The sequence below is a fragment of the Schistocerca americana genome, unplaced genomic scaffold, assembly GCF_021461395.2.
Source record: "Schistocerca americana isolate TAMUIC-IGC-003095 unplaced genomic scaffold, iqSchAmer2.1 HiC_scaffold_1183, whole genome shotgun sequence".
Lineage (NCBI taxonomy): Eukaryota > Metazoa > Arthropoda > Insecta > Orthoptera > Acrididae > Schistocerca > Schistocerca americana.
In genome coordinates, this window is record NW_025725246.1 from 2418 (window position 1) to 27913 (window position 25496).

The 25496-nt window shown below is 51.2% G+C and overlaps 16 non-coding genes across 16 annotated transcripts; all 16 read right to left on the reverse strand.

Moving 5' to 3' along the window:
- Nucleotides 1–281: 281 nt before the first annotated feature.
- Nucleotides 282–365, reverse strand: Trnal-uaa. Its single transcript has one exon. It is a non-coding gene; the product is annotated as a tRNA-Leu (tRNA).
- Nucleotides 366–1932: 1567 nt separating this feature from the next.
- Trnal-uaa lies at nucleotides 1933–2016 on the reverse strand. Its single transcript has one exon. It is a non-coding gene; the product is annotated as a tRNA-Leu (tRNA).
- Nucleotides 2017–3582: 1566 nt separating this feature from the next.
- Trnal-uaa lies at nucleotides 3583–3666 on the reverse strand. The gene has a single exon. It is a non-coding gene; the product is annotated as a tRNA-Leu (tRNA).
- Nucleotides 3667–5235: 1569 nt separating this feature from the next.
- Nucleotides 5236–5319, reverse strand: Trnal-uaa. The gene has a single exon. It is a non-coding gene; the product is annotated as a tRNA-Leu (tRNA).
- Nucleotides 5320–6887: 1568 nt separating this feature from the next.
- Trnal-uaa lies at nucleotides 6888–6971 on the reverse strand. Its single transcript has one exon. It is a non-coding gene; the product is annotated as a tRNA-Leu (tRNA).
- A 1572-nt stretch (nucleotides 6972–8543) lies between these two features.
- Trnal-uaa lies at nucleotides 8544–8627 on the reverse strand. Its single transcript has one exon. It is a non-coding gene; the product is annotated as a tRNA-Leu (tRNA).
- Nucleotides 8628–10198: 1571 nt separating this feature from the next.
- Trnal-uaa lies at nucleotides 10199–10282 on the reverse strand. The gene has a single exon. It is a non-coding gene; the product is annotated as a tRNA-Leu (tRNA).
- Nucleotides 10283–11853: 1571 nt separating this feature from the next.
- Nucleotides 11854–11937, reverse strand: Trnal-uaa. Its single transcript has one exon. It is a non-coding gene; the product is annotated as a tRNA-Leu (tRNA).
- A 1571-nt stretch (nucleotides 11938–13508) lies between these two features.
- Nucleotides 13509–13592, reverse strand: Trnal-uaa. Its single transcript has one exon. It is a non-coding gene; the product is annotated as a tRNA-Leu (tRNA).
- A 1571-nt stretch (nucleotides 13593–15163) lies between these two features.
- Nucleotides 15164–15247, reverse strand: Trnal-uaa. The gene has a single exon. It is a non-coding gene; the product is annotated as a tRNA-Leu (tRNA).
- Nucleotides 15248–16818: 1571 nt separating this feature from the next.
- Trnal-uaa lies at nucleotides 16819–16902 on the reverse strand. Its single transcript has one exon. It is a non-coding gene; the product is annotated as a tRNA-Leu (tRNA).
- A 1571-nt stretch (nucleotides 16903–18473) lies between these two features.
- Nucleotides 18474–18557, reverse strand: Trnal-uaa. The gene has a single exon. It is a non-coding gene; the product is annotated as a tRNA-Leu (tRNA).
- Nucleotides 18558–20128: 1571 nt separating this feature from the next.
- On the reverse strand, nucleotides 20129–20212 carry Trnal-uaa. The gene has a single exon. It is a non-coding gene; the product is annotated as a tRNA-Leu (tRNA).
- Nucleotides 20213–21783: 1571 nt separating this feature from the next.
- Nucleotides 21784–21867, reverse strand: Trnal-uaa. Its single transcript has one exon. It is a non-coding gene; the product is annotated as a tRNA-Leu (tRNA).
- Nucleotides 21868–23438: 1571 nt separating this feature from the next.
- Trnal-uaa lies at nucleotides 23439–23522 on the reverse strand. The gene has a single exon. It is a non-coding gene; the product is annotated as a tRNA-Leu (tRNA).
- A 1571-nt stretch (nucleotides 23523–25093) lies between these two features.
- On the reverse strand, nucleotides 25094–25177 carry Trnal-uaa. The gene has a single exon. It is a non-coding gene; the product is annotated as a tRNA-Leu (tRNA).
- Nucleotides 25178–25496: the final 319 nt, after the last annotated feature.

Genomic DNA, 25496 nt, shown 5'->3' on the forward strand with positions numbered 1-25496 from the left:
ATTTGCCTGACAGTCTCTCGCGTTGCCTTTTAGGGAAGGAAAATGGAATAGCCCTGAGCCACAACACAACGACCACGGAAACGTCCGTGAGAAGAGCTAAAACTCGGCACGAGAAAAATATGTTCCGCTATTTGTTTTCGGCCGCTCGAGCTATCGGACGTGCGACGCCTGCACTGCTGTCACTGTCGTCTCTAGTAAAATCTCCACGGCGTGTTTGTGCGTAATGTACTTGTTCTATAAGATGAAGGGAGTATGTTAGTTTCAGAATGTTTAAAATGCATTGTCAGATGTGGGGTTCGAACCCACGCTCCCTTACGGGAACCAGAGCTTAAATCTGGCGCCTTAGACCGCTCGGCCAATCTGACGTGCGAGACAAGCGCTCCAGTGACTTCCATCTCTAGCAAGATCTCAGGAGCCTCACTCCGAAACCTCTTTCTTTTTTCGGTAGAATGGAATTATGTGAGTTTAATAATATGTAAGACGCAATGTCAGATGTGGCGTACTAAACGCACCCTCGCTTTCGGGAACCAATGTGGCGCATTGGACCGCTTTCTTCCGTCGCTTCCAGTTTGAACTGTAACTAGCAAAACTGTATTTAGTAATAGGAACATTTTCACATTGATGCAAAGAAAACTAGATATTAACGAACGGCGAATAAGACCGTTTCCTAGCAACAGCCACGCTTTGCATTACGCACTCGTGGGAAGCCAATGAAATACTTCATGTGAGGCTCTAACTGTCGGCCTTCACTTTACAATACTTAGGCTCTGCCCCGGTGGTACCGACGCATGCATACTGAAACGCCTTTGGATCGTCAGTGAGTACTTCATATTAGAAATTTCGTGTTCGCCCTGATGCGCATTAAAGGGCCAATTTATCAGGAGAAAGTCAGTTCTGCGCCTAGTTACGGTATGTCGCCCTAGCAGCACCAGGAAATCGGGTTCAGTGGTGCTCGCGTCGCACTCGGCGTTGAGCGCCTGCAGCGCTATCGCCTTCGGCCTCTGGCGCCAGGAGGGAAGGCGACACATCACGGCGCAAGCAGCGCGTAGCAGAAGGCGGTGGTGGTGTGTCGGTCAGCATGGTTGCTTCCAAGTAGCTGCTCCGGGTTCGAAGCCCGGACATCGCACGGAAGTTGTCTCCTTTACCCAGGAGAGTGTTTTCAACGGTACGAATGGTTTCCCTTCTCCCCTCGTAGGCTAGTGCGGATTACGATTCACAGCATCGTGTGTCCCATGTGTCGACTTGTCTCGACTTTGCTCGGCTGACGCAAAAGCTGACGCTTGCAAATGGGCGTATATGTAGAGGACAGGCGCTAGAAACGACTGGAGAGGCCACATCAACAAACACACAACGACCCTTTCATTTGACTGTGGCCGCATGTTCGCGCCTTTGCGTACCGAGAGCAAGAGGGGGGTCAGCGTGCTGGACCGTACCATTACCGCACAGCAGCACCAAAAACGAAGGAAAAAGCAAAACTGAAGAAACCAAGACACGCGGACTTCCCAGTTCGTCCCCAAGCCGAGCACTAACCACGGCCAACGCTGCCTAATTTCGGTAATCGGACATGAACCCGTGTCGTTGGCACGGCATACAAGTTGGCGAGAATGTTGCCAGACGTGCGGACGTCTTAGTCCGTGTACAGATCACTTGGGATTTGCCTGACAGTCTCTCGCGTTGCCTTTTAGGGAAGGAAAATGGAATAGCCCTGAGCCACAACACAACGACCACGGAAACGTCCGTGAGAAGAGCTAAAACTCGCACGAGAAAAATATGTTCCGCTATTTGTTTTCGGCCGCTCGAGCTATCGGACGTGCGACGCCTGCACTGCTGTCACTGTCGTCTCTAGTAAAAATCTCCACGGCGTGTTTGTGCGTAATGTACTTGTTCTATAAGATGAAGGAGTATGTTAGTTTCAGAATGTTTAAAATGCATTGTCAGATGTGGGGTTCGAACCCACGCTCCCTTACGGGAACCAGAGCTTAAATCTGGCGCCTTAGACCGCTCGGCCAATCTGACGTGCGAGACAAGCGCTCCAGTGACTTCCATCTCTAGCAAGATCTCAGGAGCCTCACTCCGAAACCTCTTTCTTTTTTCGGTAGAATGGAATTATGTGAGTTTAATAATATGTAAGACGCAATGTCAGATGTGGCGTACTAAACGCACCCTCGCTTTCGGGAACCAATGTGGCGCATTGGACCGCTTTCTTCCGTCGCTTCCAGTTTGAACTGTAACTAGCAAAACTGTATTTAGTAATAGGAACATTTTCACATTGATGCAAAGAAAACTAGATATTAACGAACGGCGAATAAGACCGTTTCCTAGCAACAGCACGCTTTGCATTACGCACTCGTGGGAAGCCAATGAAATACTTCATGTGAGGCTCTAACTGTCGGCCTTCACTTTACAATACTTAGGCTCTGCCCCGGTGGTACCGACGCATGCATACTGAAACGCCTTTGGATCGTCAGTGAGTACTTCATATTAGAAATTTCGTGTTCGCCCTGATGCGCATTAAAGGGCCAATTTATCAGAGAAAGTCAGTTCTGCGCCTAGTTACGGTATGTCGCCCTAGCAGCACCAGGAAATCGGTTCAGTGGTGCTCGCGTCGCACTCGGCGTTGAGCGCCTGCAGCGCTATCGCCTTCGGCCTCTGGCGCCAGGAGGGAAGGCGACACATCACGGCGCAAGCAGCGCGTAGCAGAAGGCGGTGGTGGTGTGTCGGTCAGCATGGTTGCTTCCCAAGTAGCTGCTCCGGGTTCGAAGCCCGGACATCGCACGGAAGTTGTCTCCTTTACCCAGAGAGTGTTTTCAACGGTACGAATGGTTTCCCTTCTCCCCTCGTAGGCTAGTGCGGATTACGATTCACAGCATCGTGTGTCCCCATGTGTCGACTTGTCTCGACTTTGCTCGGCTGACGCAAAAGCTGACGCTTGCAAATGGGCGTATATGTAGAGGACAGGCGCTAGAAACGACTGGGAGAGGCCACATCAACAAACACACAACGGACCCTTTCATTTGACTGTGGCCGCATGTTCGCGCCTTTGCGTACCGAGAGCAAGAGGGGGTCAGCGTGCTGGACCGTACCATTACCGCACAGCAGCACCAAAAACGAAGGAAAAAGGCAAAACTGAAGAAACCAAGACACGCGGACTTCCCAGTTCGTCCCCAGCCGAGCACTAACCACGGCCAACGCTGCCTAATTTCGGTAATCGGACATGAACCCGTGTCGTTGGCACGGCATACAAGTTGGCGAGAATGTTGCCAGACGTGCGGACGTCTTAGTCCGTGTACAGATCACTTGGGATTTGCCTGACAGTCTCTCGCGTTGCCTTTTAGGGAAGAAAATGGAATAGCCCTGAGCCACAACACAACGACCACGGAAACGTCCGTGAGAAGAGCTAAAACTCGGCACGAGAAAAATATGTTCCGCTATTTGTTTTCGGCCGCTCGAGCTATCGGACGTGCGACGCCTGCACTGCTGTCACTGTCGTCTCTAGTAAAATCTCCACGGCGTGTTTGTGCGTAATGTACTTGTTCTATAAGATGAAGGGAGTATGTTAGTTTCAGAATGTTTAAAATGCATTGTCAGATGTGGGGTTCGAACCCACGCTCCCTTACGGGAACCAGAGCTTAAATCTGGCGCCTTAGACCGCTCGGCCAATCTGACGTGCGAGACAAGCGCTCCAGTGACTTCCATCTCTAGCAAGATCTCAGGAGCCTCACTCCGAAACCTCTTTCTTTTTTCGGTAGAATGGAATTATGTGAGTTTAATAATATGTAAGGACGCAATGTCAGATGTGGCGTACTAAACGCACCCTCGCTTTCGGGAACCAATGTGGCGCATTGGACCGCTTTCTTCCGTCGCTTCCAGTTTGAACTGTAACTAGCAAAACTGTATTTAGTAATAGGAACATTTTCACATTGATGCAAAGAAAACTAGATATTAACGAACGGCGAATAAGACCGTTTCCTAGCAACAGCCACGCTTTGCATTACGCACTCGTGGGAAGCCAATGAAATACTTCATGTGAGGCTCTAACTGTCGGCCTTCACTTTACAATACTTAGGCTCTGCCCCGGTGGTACCGACGCATGCATACTGAAACGCCTTTGGATCGTCAGTGAGTACTTCATATTAGAAATTTCGTGTTCGCCCTGATGCGCATTAAAGGCCAATTTATCAGAGAAAGTCAGTTCTGCGCCTAGTTACGGTATGTCGCCCTAGCAGCACCAGGAAATCGGGTTCAGTGGTGCTCGCGTCGCACTCGGCGTTGAGCGCCTGCAGCGCTATCGCCTTCGGCCTCTGGCGCCAGGAGGGAAGGCGACACATCACGGCGCAAGCAGCGCGTAGCAGAAGGCGGTGGTGGTGTGTCGGTCAGCATGGTTGCTTCCCAAGTAGCTGCTCCGGGTTCGAAGCCCGGACATCGCACGGAAGTTGTCTCCTTTACCCAGGAGAGTGTTTCAACGGTACGAATGGTTTCCCTTCTCCCCTCGTAGGCTAGTGCGGATTACGATCACAGCATCGTGTGTCCCCCATGTGTCGACTTGTCTCGACTTTGCTCGGCTGACGCAAAAGCTGACGCTTGCAAATGGGCGTATATGTAGAGGACAGGCGCTAGAAACGACTGGGAGAGGCCACATCAACAAACACACAACGGACCCTTTCATTTGACTGTGGCCGCATGTTCGCGCCTTTGCGTACCGAGAGCAAGAGGGGGGTCAGCGTGCTGGACCGTACCATTACCGCACAGCAGCACCAAAAACGAAGGAAAAAGGCAAAACTGAAGAAACCAAGACACGCGGACTTCCCAGTTCGTCCCCAGCCGAGCACTAACCACGGCCAACGCTGCCTAATTTCGGTAATCGGACATGAACCCGTGTCGTTGGCACGGCATACAAGTTGGCGAGAATGTTGCCAGACGTGCGGACGTCTTAGTCCGTGTACAGATCACTTGGGATTTGCCTGACAGTCTCTCGCGTTGCCTTTTAGGGAAGGAAATGGAATAGCCCTGAGCCACAACACAACGACCACGGAAACGTCCGTGAGAAGAGCTAAAACTCGGCACGAGAAAAATATGTTCCGCTATTTGTTTTCGGCCGCTCGAGCTATCGGACGTGCGACGCCTGCACTGCTGTCACTGTCGTCTCTAGTAAAATCTCCACGGCGTGTTTGTGCGTAATGTACTTGTTCTATAAGATGAAGGGAGTATGTTAGTTTCAGAATGTTTAAAATGCATTGTCAGATGTGGGGTTCGAACCCACGCTCCCTTACGGGAACCAGAGCTTAAATCTGGCGCCTTAGACCGCTCGGCCAATCTGACGTGCGAGACAAGCGCTCCAGTGACTTCCATCTCTAGCAAGATCTCAGGAGCCTCACTCCGAAACCTCTTTCTTTTTTCGGTAGAATGGAATTATGTGAGTTTAATAATATGTAAGACGCAATGTCAGATGTGGCGTACTAAACGCACCCTCGCTTTCGGGAACCAATGTGGCGCATTGGACCGCTTTCTTCCGTCGCTTCCAGTTTGAACTGTAACTAGCAAAACTGTATTTAGTAATAGGAACATTTTCACATTGATGCAAAGAAAACTAGATATTAACGAACGGCGAATAAGACCGTTTCCTAGCAACAGCCACGCTTTGCATTACGCACTCGTGGGAAGCCAATGAAATACTTCATGTGAGGCTCTAACTGTCGGCCTTCACTTTACAATACTTAGCTCTGCCCCGGTGGTACCGACGCATGCATACTGAAACGCCTTTGGATCGTCAGTGAGTACTTCATATTAGAAATTTCGTGTTCGCCCTGATGCGCATTAAAGGGCCAATTTATCAGAGAAAGTCAGTTTCTGCGCCTAGTTACGGTATGTCGCCCTAGCAGCACCAGGAAATCGGGTTCAGTGGTGCTCGCGTCGCACTCGGCGTTGAGCGCCTGCAGCGCTATCGCCTTCGGCCTCTGGCGCCAGGAGGGAAGGCGACACATCACGGCGCAAGCAGCGCGTAGCAGAAGGCGGTGGTGGTGTGTCGGTCAGCATGGTTGCTTCCCAAGTAGCTGCTCCGGGTTCGAAGCCCGGACATCGCACGGAAGTTGTCTCCTTTACCCAGGAGAGTGTTTTCAACGGTACGAATGGTTTCCCTTCTCCCCTCGTAGGCTAGTGCGGATTACGATTCACAGCATCGTGTGTCCCCATGTGTCGACTTGTCTCGACTTTGCTCGGCTGACGCAAAAGCTGACGCTTGCAAATGGGCGTATATGTAGAGGACAGGCGCTAGAAACGACTGGGAGAGGCCACATCAACAAACACACAACGGACCCTTTCATTTGACTGTGGCCGCATGTTCGCGCCTTTGCGTACCGAGAGCAAGAGGGGGGTCAGCGTGCTGGACCGTACCATTACCGCACAGCAGCACCAAAAACGAAGGAAAAAGGCAAAACTGAAGAAACCAAGACACGCGGACTTCCCAGTTCGTCCCCAGCCGAGCACTAACCACGGCCAACGCTGCCTAATTTCGGTAATCGGACATGAACCCGTGTCGTTGGCACGGCATACAAGTTGGCGAGAATGTTGCCAGACGTGCGGACGTCTTAGTCCGTGTACAGATCACTTGGGATTTGCCTGACAGTCTCTCGCGTTGCCTTTTAGGGAAGGAAAATGGAATAGCCCTGAGCCACAACACAACGACCACGGAAACGTCCGTGAGAAGAGCTAAAACTCGGCACGAGAAAAATATGTTCCGCTATTTGTTTTCGGCCGCTCGAGCTATCGGACGTGCGACGCCTGCACTGCTGTCACTGTCGTCTCTAGTAAAATCTCCACGGCGTGTTTGTGCGTAATGTACTTGTTCTATAAGATGAAGGGAGTATGTTTTCAGAATGTTTAAAATGCATTGTCAGATGTGGGGTTCGAACCCACGCTCCCTTACGGGAACCAGAGCTTAAATCTGGCGCCTTAGACCGCTCGGCCAATCTGACGTGCGAGACAAGCGCTCCAGTGACTTCCATCTCTAGCAAGATCTCAGGAGCCTCACTCCGAAACCTCTTTCTTTTTTCGGTAGAATGGAATTATGTGAGTTTAATAATATGTAAGACGCAATGTCAGATGTGGCGTACTAAACGCACCCTCGCTTTCGGGAACCAATGTGGCGCATTGGACCGCTTTCTTCCGTCGCTTCCAGTTTGAACTGTAACTAGCAAAACTGTATTTAGTAATAGGAACATTTTCACATTGATGCAAAGAAAACTAGATATTAACGAACGGCGAATAAGACCGTTTCCTAGCAACAGCCACGCTTTGCATTACGCACTCGTGGGAAGCCAATGAAATACTTCATGTGAGGCTCTAACTGTCGGCCTTCACTTTACAATACTTAGGCTCTGCCCCGGTGGTACCGACGCATGCATACTGAAACGCCTTTGGATCGTCAGTGAGTACTTCATATTAGAAATTTCGTGTTCGCCCTGATGCGCATTAAAGGGCCAATTTATCAGAGAAAGTCAGTTCTGCGCCTAGTTACGGTATGGTCGCCCTAGCAGCACCAGGAAATCGGGTTCAGTGGTGCTCGCGTCGCACTCGGCGTTGAGCGCCTGCAGCGCTATCGCCTTCGGCCTCTGGCGCCAGGAGGGAAGGCGACACATCACGGCGCAAGCAGCGCGTAGCAGAAGGCGGTGGTGGTGTGTCGGTCAGCATGGTTGCTTCCCAAGTAGCTGCTCCGGGTTCGAAGCCCGGACATCGCACGGAAGTTGTCTCCTTTACCCAGGAGAGTGTTTTCAACGGTACGAATGGTTTCCCTTCTCCCCTCGTAGGCTAGTGCGGATTACGATTCACAGCATCGTGTGTCCCCATGTGTCGACTTGTCTCGACTTTGCTCGGCTGACGCAAAAGCTGACGCTTGCAAATGGGCGTATATGTAGAGGACAGGCGCTAGAAACGACTGGGAGAGGCCACATCAACAAACACACAACGGACCCTTTCATTTGACTGTGGCCGCATGTTCGCGCCTTTGCGTACCGAGAGCAAGAGGGGGGTCAGCGTGCTGGACCGTACCATTACCGCACAGCAGCACCAAAAACGAAGGAAAAAGGCAAAACTGAAGAAACCAAGACACGCGGACTTCCCAGTTCGTCCCCAGCCGAGCACTAACCACGGCCAACGCTGCCTAATTTCGGTAATCGGACATGAACCCGTGTCGTTGGCACGGCATACAAGTTGGCGAGAATGTTGCCAGACGTGCGGACGTCTTAGTCCGTGTACAGATCACTTGGGATTTGCCTGACAGTCTCTCGCGTTGCCTTTTAGGGAAGGAAAATGGAATAGCCCTGAGCCACAACACAACGACCACGGAAACGTCCGTGAGAAGAGCTAAAACTCGGCACGAGAAAAATATGTTCCGCTATTTGTTTTCGGCCGCTCGAGCTATCGGACGTGCGACGCCTGCACTGCTGTCACTGTCGTCTCTAGTAAAATCTCCACGGCGTGTTTGTGCGTAATGTACTTGTTCTATAAGATGAAGGGAGTATGTTAGTTTCAGAATGTTTAAAATGCATTGTCAGATGTGGGGTTCGAACCCACGCTCCCTTACGGGAACCAGAGCTTAAATCTGGCGCCTTAGACCGCTCGGCCAATCTGACGTGCGAGACAAGCGCTCCAGTGACTTCCATCTCTAGCAAGATCTCAGGAGCCTCACTCCGAAACCTCTTTCTTTTTTCGGTAGAATGGAATTATGTGAGTTTAATAATATGTAAGACGCAATGTCAGATGTGGCGTACTAAACGCACCCTCGCTTTCGGGAACCAATGTGGCGCATTGGACCGCTTTCTTCCGTCGCTTCCAGTTTGAACTGTAACTAGCAAAACTGTATTTAGTAATAGGAACATTTTCACATTGATGCAAAGAAAACTAGATATTAACGAACGGCGAATAAGACCGTTTCCTAGCAACAGCCACGCTTTGCATTACGCACTCGTGGGAAGCCAATGAAATACTTCATGTGAGGCTCTAACTGTCGGCCTTCACTTTACAATACTTAGGCTCTGCCCCGGTGGTACCGACGCATGCATACTGAAACGCCTTTGGATCGTCAGTGAGTACTTCATATTAGAAATTTCGTGTTCGCCCTGATGCGCATTAAAGGGCCAATTTATCAGAGAAAGTCAGTTCTGCGCCTAGTTACGGTATGTCGCCCTAGCAGCACCAGGAAATCGGGTTCAGTGGTGCTCGCGTCGCACTCGGCGTTGAGCGCCTGCAGCGCTATCGCCTTCGGCCTCTGGCGCCAGGAGGGAAGGCGACACATCACGGCGCAAGCAGCGCGTAGCAGAAGGCGGTGGTGGTGTGTCGGTCAGCATGGTTGCTTCCCAAGTAGCTGCTCCGGGTTCGAAGCCCGGACATCGCACGGAAGTTGTCTCCTTTACCCAGGAGAGTGTTTTCAACGGTACGAATGGTTTCCCTTCTCCCCTCGTAGGCTAGTGCGGATTACGATTCACAGCATCGTGTGTCCCCATGTGTCGACTTGTCTCGACTTTGCTCGGCTGACGCAAAAGCTGACGCTTGCAAATGGGCGTATATGTAGAGGACAGGCGCTAGAAACGACTGGGAGAGGCCACATCAACAAACACACAACGGACCCTTTCATTTGACTGTGGCCGCATGTTCGCGCCTTTGCGTACCGAGAGCAAGAGGGGGGTCAGCGTGCTGGACCGTACCATTACCGCACAGCAGCACCAAAAACGAAGGAAAAAGGCAAAACTGAAGAAACCAAGACACGCGGACTTCCCAGTTCGTCCCCAGCCGAGCACTAACCACGGCCAACGCTGCCTAATTTCGGTAATCGGACATGAACCCGTGTCGTTGGCACGGCATACAAGTTGGCGAGAATGTTGCCAGACGTGCGGACGTCTTAGTCCGTGTACAGATCACTTGGGATTTGCCTGACAGTCTCTCGCGTTGCCTTTTAGGGAAGGAAAATGGAATAGCCCTGAGCCACAACACAACGACCACGGAAACGTCCGTGAGAAGAGCTAAAACTCGGCACGAGAAAAATATGTTCCGCTATTTGTTTTCGGCCGCTCGAGCTATCGGACGTGCGACGCCTGCACTGCTGTCACTGTCGTCTCTAGTAAAATCTCCACGGCGTGTTTGTGCGTAATGTACTTGTTCTATAAGATGAAGGGAGTATGTTAGTTTCAGAATGTTTAAAATGCATTGTCAGATGTGGGGTTCGAACCCACGCTCCCTTACGGGAACCAGAGCTTAAATCTGGCGCCTTAGACCGCTCGGCCAATCTGACGTGCGAGACAAGCGCTCCAGTGACTTCCATCTCTAGCAAGATCTCAGGAGCCTCACTCCGAAACCTCTTTCTTTTTTCGGTAGAATGGAATTATGTGAGTTTAATAATATGTAAGACGCAATGTCAGATGTGGCGTACTAAACGCACCCTCGCTTTCGGGAACCAATGTGGCGCATTGGACCGCTTTCTTCCGTCGCTTCCAGTTTGAACTGTAACTAGCAAAACTGTATTTAGTAATAGGAACATTTTCACATTGATGCAAAGAAAACTAGATATTAACGAACGGCGAATAAGACCGTTTCCTAGCAACAGCCACGCTTTGCATTACGCACTCGTGGGAAGCCAATGAAATACTTCATGTGAGGCTCTAACTGTCGGCCTTCACTTTACAATACTTAGGCTCTGCCCCGGTGGTACCGACGCATGCATACTGAAACGCCTTTGGATCGTCAGTGAGTACTTCATATTAGAAATTTCGTGTTCGCCCTGATGCGCATTAAAGGGCCAATTTATCAGAGAAAGTCAGTTCTGCGCCTAGTTACGGTATGTCGCCCTAGCAGCACCAGGAAATCGGGTTCAGTGGTGCTCGCGTCGCACTCGGCGTTGAGCGCCTGCAGCGCTATCGCCTTCGGCCTCTGGCGCCAGGAGGGAAGGCGACACATCACGGCGCAAGCAGCGCGTAGCAGAAGGCGGTGGTGGTGTGTCGGTCAGCATGGTTGCTTCCCAAGTAGCTGCTCCGGGTTCGAAGCCCGGACATCGCACGGAAGTTGTCTCCTTTACCCAGGAGAGTGTTTTCAACGGTACGAATGGTTTCCCTTCTCCCCTCGTAGGCTAGTGCGGATTACGATTCACAGCATCGTGTGTCCCCATGTGTCGACTTGTCTCGACTTTGCTCGGCTGACGCAAAAGCTGACGCTTGCAAATGGGCGTATATGTAGAGGACAGGCGCTAGAAACGACTGGGAGAGGCCACATCAACAAACACACAACGGACCCTTTCATTTGACTGTGGCCGCATGTTCGCGCCTTTGCGTACCGAGAGCAAGAGGGGGGTCAGCGTGCTGGACCGTACCATTACCGCACAGCAGCACCAAAAACGAAGGAAAAAGGCAAAACTGAAGAAACCAAGACACGCGGACTTCCCAGTTCGTCCCCAGCCGAGCACTAACCACGGCCAACGCTGCCTAATTTCGGTAATCGGACATGAACCCGTGTCGTTGGCACGGCATACAAGTTGGCGAGAATGTTGCCAGACGTGCGGACGTCTTAGTCCGTGTACAGATCACTTGGGATTTGCCTGACAGTCTCTCGCGTTGCCTTTTAGGGAAGGAAAATGGAATAGCCCTGAGCCACAACACAACGACCACGGAAACGTCCGTGAGAAGAGCTAAAACTCGGCACGAGAAAAATATGTTCCGCTATTTGTTTTCGGCCGCTCGAGCTATCGGACGTGCGACGCCTGCACTGCTGTCACTGTCGTCTCTAGTAAAATCTCCACGGCGTGTTTGTGCGTAATGTACTTGTTCTATAAGATGAAGGGAGTATGTTAGTTTCAGAATGTTTAAAATGCATTGTCAGATGTGGGGTTCGAACCCACGCTCCCTTACGGGAACCAGAGCTTAAATCTGGCGCCTTAGACCGCTCGGCCAATCTGACGTGCGAGACAAGCGCTCCAGTGACTTCCATCTCTAGCAAGATCTCAGGAGCCTCACTCCGAAACCTCTTTCTTTTTTCGGTAGAATGGAATTATGTGAGTTTAATAATATGTAAGACGCAATGTCAGATGTGGCGTACTAAACGCACCCTCGCTTTCGGGAACCAATGTGGCGCATTGGACCGCTTTCTTCCGTCGCTTCCAGTTTGAACTGTAACTAGCAAAACTGTATTTAGTAATAGGAACATTTTCACATTGATGCAAAGAAAACTAGATATTAACGAACGGCGAATAAGACCGTTTCCTAGCAACAGCCACGCTTTGCATTACGCACTCGTGGGAAGCCAATGAAATACTTCATGTGAGGCTCTAACTGTCGGCCTTCACTTTACAATACTTAGGCTCTGCCCCGGTGGTACCGACGCATGCATACTGAAACGCCTTTGGATCGTCAGTGAGTACTTCATATTAGAAATTTCGTGTTCGCCCTGATGCGCATTAAAGGGCCAATTTATCAGAGAAAGTCAGTTCTGCGCCTAGTTACGGTATGTCGCCCTAGCAGCACCAGGAAATCGGGTTCAGTGGTGCTCGCGTCGCACTCGGCGTTGAGCGCCTGCAGCGCTATCGCCTTCGGCCTCTGGCGCCAGGAGGGAAGGCGACACATCACGGCGCAAGCAGCGCGTAGCAGAAGGCGGTGGTGGTGTGTCGGTCAGCATGGTTGCTTCCCAAGTAGCTGCTCCGGGTTCGAAGCCCGGACATCGCACGGAAGTTGTCTCCTTTACCCAGGAGAGTGTTTTCAACGGTACGAATGGTTTCCCTTCTCCCCTCGTAGGCTAGTGCGGATTACGATTCACAGCATCGTGTGTCCCCATGTGTCGACTTGTATCGACTTTGCTCGGCTGACGCAAAAGCTGACGCTTGCAAATGGGCGTATATGTAGAGGACAGGCGCTAGAAACGACTGGGAGAGGCCACATCAACAAACACACAACGGACCCTTTCATTTGACTGTGGCCGCATGTTCGCGCCTTTGCGTACCGAGAGCAAGAGGGGGGTCAGCGTGCTGGACCGTACCATTACCGCACAGCAGCACCAAAAACGAAGGAAAAAGGCAAAACTGAAGAAACCAAGACACGCGGACTTCCCAGTTCGTCCCCAGCCGAGCACTAACCACGGCCAACGCTGCCTAATTTCGGTAATCGGACATGAACCCGTGTCGTTGGCACGGCATACAAGTTGGCGAGAATGTTGCCAGACGTGCGGACGTCTTAGTCCGTGTACAGATCACTTGGGATTTGCCTGACAGTCTCTCGCGTTGCCTTTTAGGGAAGGAAAATGGAATAGCCCTGAGCCACAACACAACGACCACGGAAACGTCCGTGAGAAGAGCTAAAACTCGGCACGAGAAAAATATGTTCCGCTATTTGTTTTCGGCCGCTCGAGCTATCGGACGTGCGACGCCTGCACTGCTGTCACTGTCGTCTCTAGTAAAATCTCCACGGCGTGTTTGTGCGTAATGTACTTGTTCTATAAGATGAAGGGAGTATGTTAGTTTCAGAATGTTTAAAATGCATTGTCAGATGTGGGGTTCGAACCCACGCTCCCTTACGGGAACCAGAGCTTAAATCTGGCGCCTTAGACCGCTCGGCCAATCTGACGTGCGAGACAAGCGCTCCAGTGACTTCCATCTCTAGCAAGATCTCAGGAGCCTCACTCCGAAACCTCTTTCTTTTTTCGGTAGAATGGAATTATGTGAGTTTAATAATATGTAAGACGCAATGTCAGATGTGGCGTACTAAACGCACCCTCGCTTTCGGGAACCAATGTGGCGCATTGGACCGCTTTCTTCCGTCGCTTCCAGTTTGAACTGTAACTAGCAAAACTGTATTTAGTAATAGGAACATTTTCACATTGATGCAAAGAAAACTAGATATTAACGAACGGCGAATAAGACCGTTTCCTAGCAACAGCCACGCTTTGCATTACGCACTCGTGGGAAGCCAATGAAATACTTCATGTGAGGCTCTAACTGTCGGCCTTCACTTTACAATACTTAGGCTCTGCCCCGGTGGTACCGACGCATGCATACTGAAACGCCTTTGGATCGTCAGTGAGTACTTCATATTAGAAATTTCGTGTTCGCCCTGATGCGCATTAAAGGGCCAATTTATCAGAGAAAGTCAGTTCTGCGCCTAGTTACGGTATGTCGCCCTAGCAGCACCAGGAAATCGGGTTCAGTGGTGCTCGCGTCGCACTCGGCGTTGAGCGCCTGCAGCGCTATCGCCTTCGGCCTCTGGCGCCAGGAGGGAAGGCGACACATCACGGCGCAAGCAGCGCGTAGCAGAAGGCGGTGGTGGTGTGTCGGTCAGCATGGTTGCTTCCCAAGTAGCTGCTCCGGGTTCGAAGCCCGGACATCGCACGGAAGTTGTCTCCTTTACCCAGGAGAGTGTTTTCAACGGTACGAATGGTTTCCCTTCTCCCCTCGTAGGCTAGTGCGGATTACGATTCACAGCATCGTGTGTCCCCATGTGTCGACTTGTCTCGACTTTGCTCGGCTGACGCAAAAGCTGACGCTTGCAAATGGGCGTATATGTAGAGGACAGGCGCTAGAAACGACTGGGAGAGGCCACATCAACAAACACACAACGGACCCTTTCATTTGACTGTGGCCGCATGTTCGCGCCTTTGCGTACCGAGAGCAAGAGGGGGGTCAGCGTGCTGGACCGTACCATTACCGCACAGCAGCACCAAAAACGAAGGAAAAAGGCAAAACTGAAGAAACCAAGACACGCGGACTTCCCAGTTCGTCCCCAGCCGAGCACTAACCACGGCCAACGCTGCCTAATTTCGGTAATCGGACATGAACCCGTGTCGTTGGCACGGCATACAAGTTGGCGAGAATGTTGCCAGACGTGCGGACGTCTTAGTCCGTGTACAGATCACTTGGGATTTGCCTGACAGTCTCTCGCGTTGCCTTTTAGGGAAGGAAAATGGAATAGCCCTGAGCCACAACACAACGACCACGGAAACGTCCGTGAGAAGAGCTAAAACTCGGCACGAGAAAAATATGTTCCGCTATTTGTTTTCGGCCGCTCGAGCTATCGGACGTGCGACGCCTGCACTGCTGTCACTGTCGTCTCTAGTAAAATCTCCACGCCGTGTTTGTGCGTAATGTACTTGTTCTATAAGATGAAGGGAGTATGTTAGTTTCAGAATGTTTAAAATGCATTGTCAGATGTGGGGTTCGAACCCACGCTCCCTTACGGGAACCAGAGCTTAAATCTGGCGCCTTAGACCGCTCGGCCAATCTGACGTGCGAGACAAGCGCTCCAGTGACTTCCATCTCTAGCAAGATCTCAGGAGCCTCACTCCGAAACCTCTTTCTTTTTTCGGTAGAATGGAATTATGTGAGTTTAATAATATGTAAGACGCAATGTCAGATGTGGCGTACTAAACGCACCCTCGCTTTCGGGAACCAATGTGGCGCATTGGACCGCTTTCTTCCGTCGCTTCCAGTTTGAACTGTAACTAGCAAAACTGTATTTAGTAATAGGAACATTTTCACATTGATGCAAAGAAAACTAGATATTAACGAACGGCGAATAAGACCGTTTCCTAGCAACAGCCACGCTTTGCATTACGCACTCGTGGGAAGCCAATGAAATACTTCATGTGAGGCTCTAACTGTCGGCCTTCACTTTACAATACTTAGGCTCTGCCCCGGTGGTACCGACGCATGCATACTGAAACGCCTTTGGATCGTCAGTGAGTACTTCATATTAGAAATTTCGTGTTCGCCCTGATGCGCATTAAAGGGCCAATTTATCAGAGAAAGTCAGTTCTGCGCCTAGTTACGGTATGTCGCCCTAGCAGCACCAGGAAATCGGGTTCAGTGGTGCTCGCGTCGCACTCGGCGTTGAGCGCCTGCAGCGCTATCGCCTTCGGCCTCTGGCGCCAGGAGGGAAGGCGACACATCACGGCGCAAGCAGCGCGTAGCAGAAGGCGGTGGTGGTGTGTCGGTCAGCATGGTTGCTTCCCAAGTAGCTGCTCCGGGTTCGAAGCCCGGACATCGCACGGAAGTTGTCTCCTTTACCCAGGAGAGTGTTTTCAACGGTACGAATGGTTTCCCTTCTCCCCTCGTAGGCTAGTGCGGATTACGATTCACAGCATCGTGTGTCCCCATGTGTCGACTTGTCTCGACTTTGCTCGGCTGACGCAAAAGCTGACGCTTGCAAATGGGCGTATATGTAGAGGACAGGCGCTAGAAACGACTGGGAGAGGCCACATCAACAAACACACAACGGACCCTTTCATTTGACTGTGGCCGCATGTTCGCGCCTTTGCGTACCGAGAGCAAGAGGGGGGTCAGCGTGCTGGACCGTACCATTACCGCACAGCAGCACCAAAAACGAAGGAAAAAGGCAAAACTGAAGAAACCAAGACACGCGGACTTCCCAGTTCGTCCCCAGCCGAGCACTAACCACGGCCAACGCTGCCTAATTTCGGTAATCGGACATGAACCCGTGTCGTTGGCACGGCATACAAGTTGGCGAGAATGTTGCCAGACGTGCGGACGTCTTAGTCCGTGTACAGATCACTTGGGATTTGCCTGACAGTCTCTCGCGTTGCCTTTTAGGGAAGGAAAATGGAATAGCCCTGAGCCACAACACAACGACCACGGAAACGTCCGTGAGAAGAGCTAAAACTCGGCACGAGAAAAATATGTTCCGCTATTTGTTTTCGGCCGCTCGAGCTATCGGACGTGCGACGCCTGCACTGCTGTCACTGTCGTCTCTAGTAAAATCTCCACGGCGTGTTTGTGCGTAATGTACTTGTTCTATAAGATGAAGGGAGTATGTTAGTTTCAGAATGTTTAAAATGCATTGTCAGATGTGGGGTTCGAACCCACGCTCCCTTACGGGAACCAGAGCTTAAATCTGGCGCCTTAGACCGCTCGGCCAATCTGACGTGCGAGACAAGCGCTCCAGTGACTTCCATCTCTAGCAAGATCTCAGGAGCCTCACTCCGAAACCTCTTTCTTTTTTCGGTAGAATGGAATTATGTGAGTTTAATAATATGTAAGACGCAATGTCAGATGTGGCGTACTAAACGCACCCTCGCTTTCGGGAACCAATGTGGCGCATTGGACCGCTTTCTTCCGTCGCTTCCAGTTTGAACTGTAACTAGCAAAACTGTATTTAGTAATAGGAACATTTTCACATTGATGCAAAGAAAACTAGATATTAACGAACGGCGAATAAGACCGTTTCCTAGCAACAGCCACGCTTTGCATTACGCACTCGTGGGAAGCCAATGAAATACTTCATGTGAGGCTCTAACTGTCGGCCTTCACTTTACAATACTTAGGCTCTGCCCCGGTGGTACCGACGCATGCATACTGAAACGCCTTTGGATCGTCAGTGAGTACTTCATATTAGAAATTTCGTGTTCGCCCTGATGCGCATTAAAGGGCCAATTTATCAGAGAAAGTCAGTTCTGCGCCTAGTTACGGTATGTCGCCCTAGCAGCACCAGGAAATCGGGTTCAGTGGTGCTCGCGTCGCACTCGGCGTTGAGCGCCTGCAGCGCTATCGCCTTCGGCCTCTGGCGCCAGGAGGGAAGGCGACACATCACGGCGCAAGCAGCGCGTAGCAGAAGGCGGTGGTGGTGTGTCGGTCAGCATGGTTGCTTCCCAAGTAGCTGCTCCGGGTTCGAAGCCCGGACATCGCACGGAAGTTGTCTCCTTTACCCAGGAGAGTGTTTTCAACGGTACGAATGGTTTCCCTTCTCCCCTCGTAGGCTAGTGCGGATTACGATTCACAGCATCGTGTGTCCCCATGTGTCGACTTGTCTCGACTTTGCTCGGCTGACGCAAAAGCTGACGCTTGCAAATGGGCGTATATGTAGAGGACAGGCGCTAGAAACGACTGGGAGAGGCCACATCAACAAACACACAACGGACCCTTTCATTTGACTGTGGCCGCATGTTCGCGCCTTTGCGTACCGAGAGCAAGAGGGGGGTCAGCGTGCTGGACCGTACCATTACCGCACAGCAGCACCAAAAACGAAGGAAAAAGGCAAAACTGAAGAAACCAAGACACGCGGACTTCCTAGTTCGTCCCCAGCCGAGCACTAACCACGGCCAACGCTGCCTAATTTCGGTAATCGGACATGAACCCGTGTCGTTGGCACGGCATACAAGTTGGCGAGAATGTTGCCAGACGTGCGGACGTCTTAGTCCGTGTACAGATCACTTGGGATTTGCCTGACAGTCTCTCGCGTTGCCTTTTAGGGAAGGAAAATGGAATAGCCCTGAGCCACAACACAACGACCACGGAAACGTCCGTGAGAAGAGCTAAAACTCGGCACGAGAAAAATATGTTCCGCTATTTGTTTTCGGCCGCTCGAGCTATCGGACGTGCGACGCCTGCACTGCTGTCACTGTCGTCTCTAGTAAAATCTCCACGGCGTGTTTGTGCGTAATGTACTTGTTCTATAAGATGAAGGGAGTATGTTAGTTTCAGAATGTTTAAAATGCATTGTCAGATGTGGGGTTCGAACCCACGCTCCCTTACGGGAACCAGAGCTTAAATCTGGCGCCTTAGACCGCTCGGCCAATCTGACGTGCGAGACAAGCGCTCCAGTGACTTCCATCTCTAGCAAGATCTCAGGAGCCTCACTCCGAAACCTCTTTCTTTTTTCGGTAGAATGGAATTATGTGAGTTTAATAATATGTAAGACGCAATGTCAGATGTGGCGTACTAAACGCACCCTCGCTTTCGGGAACCAATGTGGCGCATTGGACCGCTTTCTTCCGTCGCTTCCAGTTTGAACTGTAACTAGCAAAACTGTATTTAGTAATAGGAACATTTTCACATTGATGCAAAGAAAACTAGATATTAACGAACGGCGAATAAGACCGTTTCCTAGCAACAGCCACGCTTTGCATTACGCACTCGTGGGAAGCCAATGAAATACTTCATGTGAGGCTCTAACTGTCGGCCTTCACTTTACAATACTTAGGCTCTGCCCCGGTGGTACCGACGCATGCATACTGAAACGCCTTTGGATCGTCAGTGAGTACTTCATATTAGAAATTTCGTGTTCGCCCTGATGCGCATTAAAGGGCCAATTTATCAGAGAAAGTCAGTTCTGCGCCTAGTTACGGTATGTCGCCCTAGCAGCACCAGGAAATCGGGTTCAGTGGTGCTCGCGTCGCACTCGGCGTTGAGCGCCTGCAGCGCTATCGCCTTCGGCCTCTGGCGCCAGGAGGGAAGGCGACACATCACGGCGCAAGCAGCGCGTAGCAGAAGGCGGTGGTGGTGTGTCGGTCAGCATGGTTGCTTCCCAAGTAGCTGCTCCGGGTTCGAAGCCCGGACATCGCACGGAAGTTGTCTCCTTTACCCAGGAGAGTGTTTTCAACGGTACGAATGGTTTCCCTTCTCCCCTCGTAGGCTAGTGCGGATTACGATTCACAGCATCGTGTGTCCCCATGTGTCGACTTGTCTCGACTTTGCTCGGCTGACGCAAAAGCTGACGCTTGCAAATGGGCGTATATGTAGAGGACAGGCGCTAGAAACGACTGGGAGAGGCCACATCAACAAACACACAACGGACCCTTTCATTTGACTGTGGCCGCATGTTCGCGCCTTTGCGTACCGAGAGCAAGAGGGGGGTCAGCGTGCTGGACCGTACCATTACCGCACAGCAGCACCAAAAACGAAGGAAAAAGGCAAAACTGAAGAAACCAAGACACGCGGACTTCCCAGTTCGTCCCCAGCCGAGCACTAACCACGGCCAACGCTGCCTAATTTCGGTAATCGGACATGAACCCGTGTCGTTGGCACGGCATACAAGTTGGCGAGAATGTTGCCAGACGTGCGGACGTCTTAGTCCGTGTACAGATCACTTGGGATTTGCCTGACAGTCTCTCGCGTTGCCTTTTAGGGAAGGAAAATGGAATAGCCCTGAGCCACAACACAACGACCACGGAAACGTCCGTGAGAAGAGCTAAAACTCGGCACGAGAAAAATATGTTCCGCTATTTGTTTTCGGCCGCTCGAGCTATCGGACGTGCGACGCCTGCACTGCTGTCACTGTCGTCTCTAGTAAAATCTCCACGGCGTGTTTGTGCGTAATGTACTTGTTCTATAAGATGAAGGGAGTATGTTAGTTTCAGAATGTTTAAAATGCATTGTCAGATGTGGGGTTCGAACCCACGCTCCCTTACGGGAACCAGAGCTTAAATCTGGCGCCTTAGACCGCTCGGCCAATCTGACGTGCGAGACAAGCGCTCCAGTGACTTCCATCTCTAGCAAGATCTCAGGAGCCTCACTCCGAAACCTCTTTCTTTTTTCGGTAGAATGGAATTATGTGAGTTTAATAATATGTAAGACGCAATGTCAGATGTGGCGTACTAAACGCACCCTCGCTTTCGGGAACCAATGTGGCGCATTGGACCGCTTTCTTCCGTCGCTTCCAGTTTGAACTGTAACTAGCAAAACTGTATTTAGTAATAGGAACATTTTCACATTGATGCAAAGAAAACTAGATATTAACGAACGGCGAATAAGACCGTTTCCTAGCAACAGCCACGCTTTGCATTACGCACTCGTGGGAAGCCAATGAAATACTTCATGTGAGGCTCTAACTGTCGGCCTTCACTTTACAATACTTAGGCTCTGCCCCGGTGGTACCGACGCATGCATACTGAAACGCCTTTGGATCGTCAGTGAGTACTTCATATTAGAAATTTCGTGTTCGCCCTGATGCGCATTAAAGGGCCAATTTATCAGAGAAAGTCAGTTCTGCGCCTAGTTACGGTATGTCGCCCTAGCAGCACCAGGAAATCGGGTTCAGTGGTGCTCGCGTCGCACTCGGCGTTGAGCGCCTGCAGCGCTATCGCCTTCGGCCTCTGGCGCCAGGAGGGAAGGCGACACATCACGGCGCAAGCAGCGCGTAGCAGAAGGCGGTGGTGGTGTGTCGGTCAGCATGGTTGCTTCCCAAGTAGCTGCTCCGGGTTCGAAGCCCGGACATCGCACGGAAGTTGTCTCCTTTACCCAGGAGAGTGTTTTCAACGGTACGAATGGTTTCCCTTCTCCCCTCGTAGGCTAGTGCGGATTACGATTCACAGCATCGTGTGTCCCCATGTGTCGACTTGTCTCGACTTTGCTCGGCTGACGCAAAAGCTGACGCTTGCAAATGGGCGTATATGTAGAGGACAGGCGCTAGAAACGACTGGGAGAGGCCACATCAACAAACACACAACGGACCCTTTCATTTGACTGTGGCCGCATGTTCGCGCCTTTGCGTACCGAGAGCAAGAGGGGGGTCAGCGTGCTGGACCGTACCATTACCGCACAGCAGCACCAAAAACGAAGGAAAAAGGCAAAACTGAAGAAACCAAGACACGCGGACTTCCCAGTTCGTCCCCAGCCGAGCACTAACCACGGCCAACGCTGCCTAATTTCGGTAATCGGACATGAACCCGTGTCGTTGGCACGGCATACAAGTTGGCGAGAATGTTGCCAGACGTGCGGACGTCTTAGTCCGTGTACAGATCACTTGGGATTTGCCTGACAGTCTCTCGCGTTGCCTTTTAGGGAAGGAAAATGGAATAGCCCTGAGCCACAACACAACGACCACGGAAACGTCCGTGAGAAGAGCTAAAACTCGGCACGAGAAAAATATGTTCCGCTATTTGTTTTCGGCCGCTCGAGCTATCGGACGTGCGACGCCTGCACTGCTGTCACTGTCGTCTCTAGTAAAATCTCCACGGCGTGTTTGTGCGTAATGTACTTGTTCTATAAGATGAAGGGAGTATGTTAGTTTCAGAATGTTTAAAATGCATTGTCAGATGTGGGGTTCGAACCCACGCTCCCTTACGGGAACCAGAGCTTAAATCTGGCGCCTTAGACCGCTCGGCCAATCTGACGTGCGAGACAAGCGCTCCAGTGACTTCCATCTCTAGCAAGATCTCAGGAGCCTCACTCCGAAACCTCTTTCTTTTTTCGGTAGAATGGAATTATGTGAGTTTAATAATATGTAAGACGCAATGTCAGATGTGGCGTACTAAACGCACCCTCGCTTTCGGGAACCAATGTGGCGCATTGGACCGCTTTCTTCCGTCGCTTCCAGTTTGAACTGTAACTAGCAAAACTGTATTTAGTAATAGGAACATTTTCACATTGATGCAAAGAAAACTAGATATTAACGAACGGCGAATAAGACCGTTTCCTAGCAACAGCCACGCTTTGCATTACGCACTCGTGGGAAGCCAATGAAATACTTCATGTGAGGCTCTAACTGTCGGCCTTCACTTTACAATACTTAGGCTCTGCCCCGGTGGTACCGACGCATGCATACTGAAACGCCTTTGGATCGTCAGTGAGTACTTCATATTAGAAATTTCGTGTTCGCCCTGATGCGCATTAAAGGGCCAATTTATCAGAGAAAGTCAGTTCTGCGCCTAGTTACGGTATGTCGCCCTAGCAGCACCAGGAAATCGGGTTCAGTGGTGCTCGCGTCGCACTCGGCGTTGAGCGCCTGCAGCGCTATCGCCTTCGGCCTCTGGCGCCAGGAGGGAAGGCGACACATCACGGCGCAAGCAGCGCGTAGCAGAAGGCGGTGGTGGTGTGTCGGTCAGCATGGTTGCTTCCCAAGTAGCTGCTCCGGGTTCGAAGCCCGGACATCGCACGGAAGTTGTCTCCTTTACCCAGGAGAGTGTTTTCAACGGTACGAATGGTTTCCCTTCTCCCCTCGTAGGCTAGTGCGGATTACGATTCACAGCATCGTGTGTCCCCATGCGTCGACTTGTCTCGACTTTGCTCGGCTGACGCGAAAGCTGACGCTTGCAAATGGGCGTATATGTAGAGGACAGGCGCTAGAAACGACTGGGAGAGGCCACATCAACAAACACACAACGGACCCTTTCATTTGACTGTGGCCGCATGTTCGCGCCTTTGCGTACCGAGAGCAAGAGGGGGGTCAGCGTGCTGGACCGTACCATTACCGCACAGCAGCACCAAAAACGAAGGAAAAAGGCAAAACTGAAGAAACCAAGACACGCGGACTTCCCAGTTCGTCCCCAGCCGAGCACTAACCACGGCCAACGCTGCCTAATTTCGGTAATCGGACATGAACCCGTGTCGTTGGCACGGCATACAAGTTGGCGAGAATGTTGCCAGACGTGCGGACGTCTTAGTCCGTGTACAGATCACTTGGGATTTGCCTGACAGTCTCTCGCGTTGCCTTTTAGGGAAGGAAAATGGAATAGCCCTGAGCCACAACACAACGACCACGGAAACGTCCGTGAGAAGAGCTAAAACTCGGCACGAGAAAAATATGTTCCGCTATTTGTTTTCGGCCGCTCGAGCTATCGGACGTGCGACGCCTGCACTGCTGTCACTGTCGTCTCTAGTAAAATCTCCACGGCGTGTTTGTGCGTAATGTACTTGTTCTATAAGATGAAGGGAGTATGTTAGTTTCAGAATGTTTAAAATGCATTGTCAGATGTGGGGTTCGAACCCACGCTCCCTTACGGGAACCAGAGCTTAAATCTGGCGCCTTAGACCGCTCGGCCAATCTGACGTGCGAGACAAGCGCTCCAGTGACTTCCATCTCTAGCAAGATCTCAGGAGCCTCACTCCGAAACCTCTTTCTTTTTTCGGTAGAATGGAATTATGTGAGTTTAATAATATGTAAGACGCAATGTCAGATGTGGCGTACTAAACGCACCCTCGCTTTCGGGAACCAATGTGGCGCATTGGACCGCTTTCTTCCGTCGCTTCCAGTTTGAACTGTAACTAGCAAAACTGTATTTAGTAATAGGAACATTTTCACATTGATGCAAAGAAAACTAGATATTAACGAACGGCGAATAAGACCGTTTCCTAGCAACAGCCACGCTTTGCATTACGCACTCGTGGGAAGCCAATGAAATACTTCATGTGAGGCTCTAACTGTCGGCCTTCACTTTACAATACTTAGGCTCTGCCCCGGTGGTACCGACGCATGCATACTGAAACGCCTTTGGATCGTCAGTGAGTACTTCATATTAGAAATTTCGTGTTCGCCCTGATGCGCATTAAAGGGCCAATTTATCAGAGAAAGTCAGTTCTGCGCCTAGTTACGGTATGTCGCCCTAGCAGCACCAGGAAATCGGGTTCAGTGGTGCTCGCGTCGCACTCGGCGTTGAGCGCCTGCAGCGCTATCGCCTTCGGCCTCTGGCGCCAGGAGGGAAGGCGACACATCACGGCGCAAGCAGCGCGTAGCAGAAGGCGGTGGTGGTGTGTCGGTCAGCATGGTTGCTTCCCAAGTAGCTGCTCCGGGTTCGAAGCCCGGACATCGCACGGAAGTTGTCTCCTTTACCCAGGAGAGTGTTTTCAACGGTACGAATGGTTTCCCTTCTCCCCTCGTAGGCTAGTGCGGATTACGATTCACAGCATCGTGTGTCCCCATGTGTCGACTTGTCTCGACTTTGCTCGGCTGACGCAAAAGCTGACGCTTGCAAATGGGCGTATATGTAGAGGACAGGCGCTAGAAACGACTGGGAGAGGCCACATCAACAAACACACAACGGACCCTTTCATTTGACTGTGGCCGCATGTTCGCGCCTTTGCGTACCGAGAGCAAGAGGGGGGTCAGCGTGCTGGACCGTACCATTACCGCACAGCAGCACCAAAAACGAAGGAAAAAGGCAAAACTGAAGAAACCAAGACACGCGGACTTCCCAGTTCGTCCCCAGCCGAGCACTAACCACGGCCAACGCTGCCTAATTTCGGTAATCGGACATGAACCCGTGTCGTTGGCACGGCATACAAGTTGGCGAGAATGTTGCCAGACGTGCGGACGTCTTAGTCCGTGTACAGATCACTTGGGATTTGCCTGACAGTCTCTCGCGTTGCCTTTTAGGGAAGGAAAATGGAATAGCCCTGAGCCACAACACAACGACCACGGAAACGTCCGTGAGAAGAGCTAAAACTCGGCACGAGAAAAATATGTTCCGCTATTTGTTTTCGGCCGCTCGAGCTATCGGACGTGCGACGCCTGCACTGCTGTCACTGTCGTCTCTAGTAAAATCTCCACGGCGTGTTTGTGCGTAATGTACTTGTTCTATAAGATGAAGGGAGTATGTTAGTTTCAGAATGTTTAAAATGCATTGTCAGATGTGGGGTTCGAACCCACGCTCCCTTACGGGAACCAGAGCTTAAATCTGGCGCCTTAGACCGCTCGGCCAATCTGACGTGCGAGACAAGCGCTCCAGTGACTTCCATCTCTAGCAAGATCTCAGGAGCCTCACTCCGAAACCTCTTTCTTTTTTCGGTAGAATGGAATTATGTGAGTTTAATAATATGTAAGACGCAATGTCAGATGTGGCGTACTAAACGCACCCTCGCTTTCGGGAACCAATGTGGCGCATTGGACCGCTTTCTTCCGTCGCTTCCAGTTTGAACTGTAACTAGCAAAACTGTATTTAGTAATAGGAACATTTTCACATTGATGCAAAGAAAACTAGATATTAACGAACGGCGAATAAGACCGTTTCCTAGCAACAGCCACGCT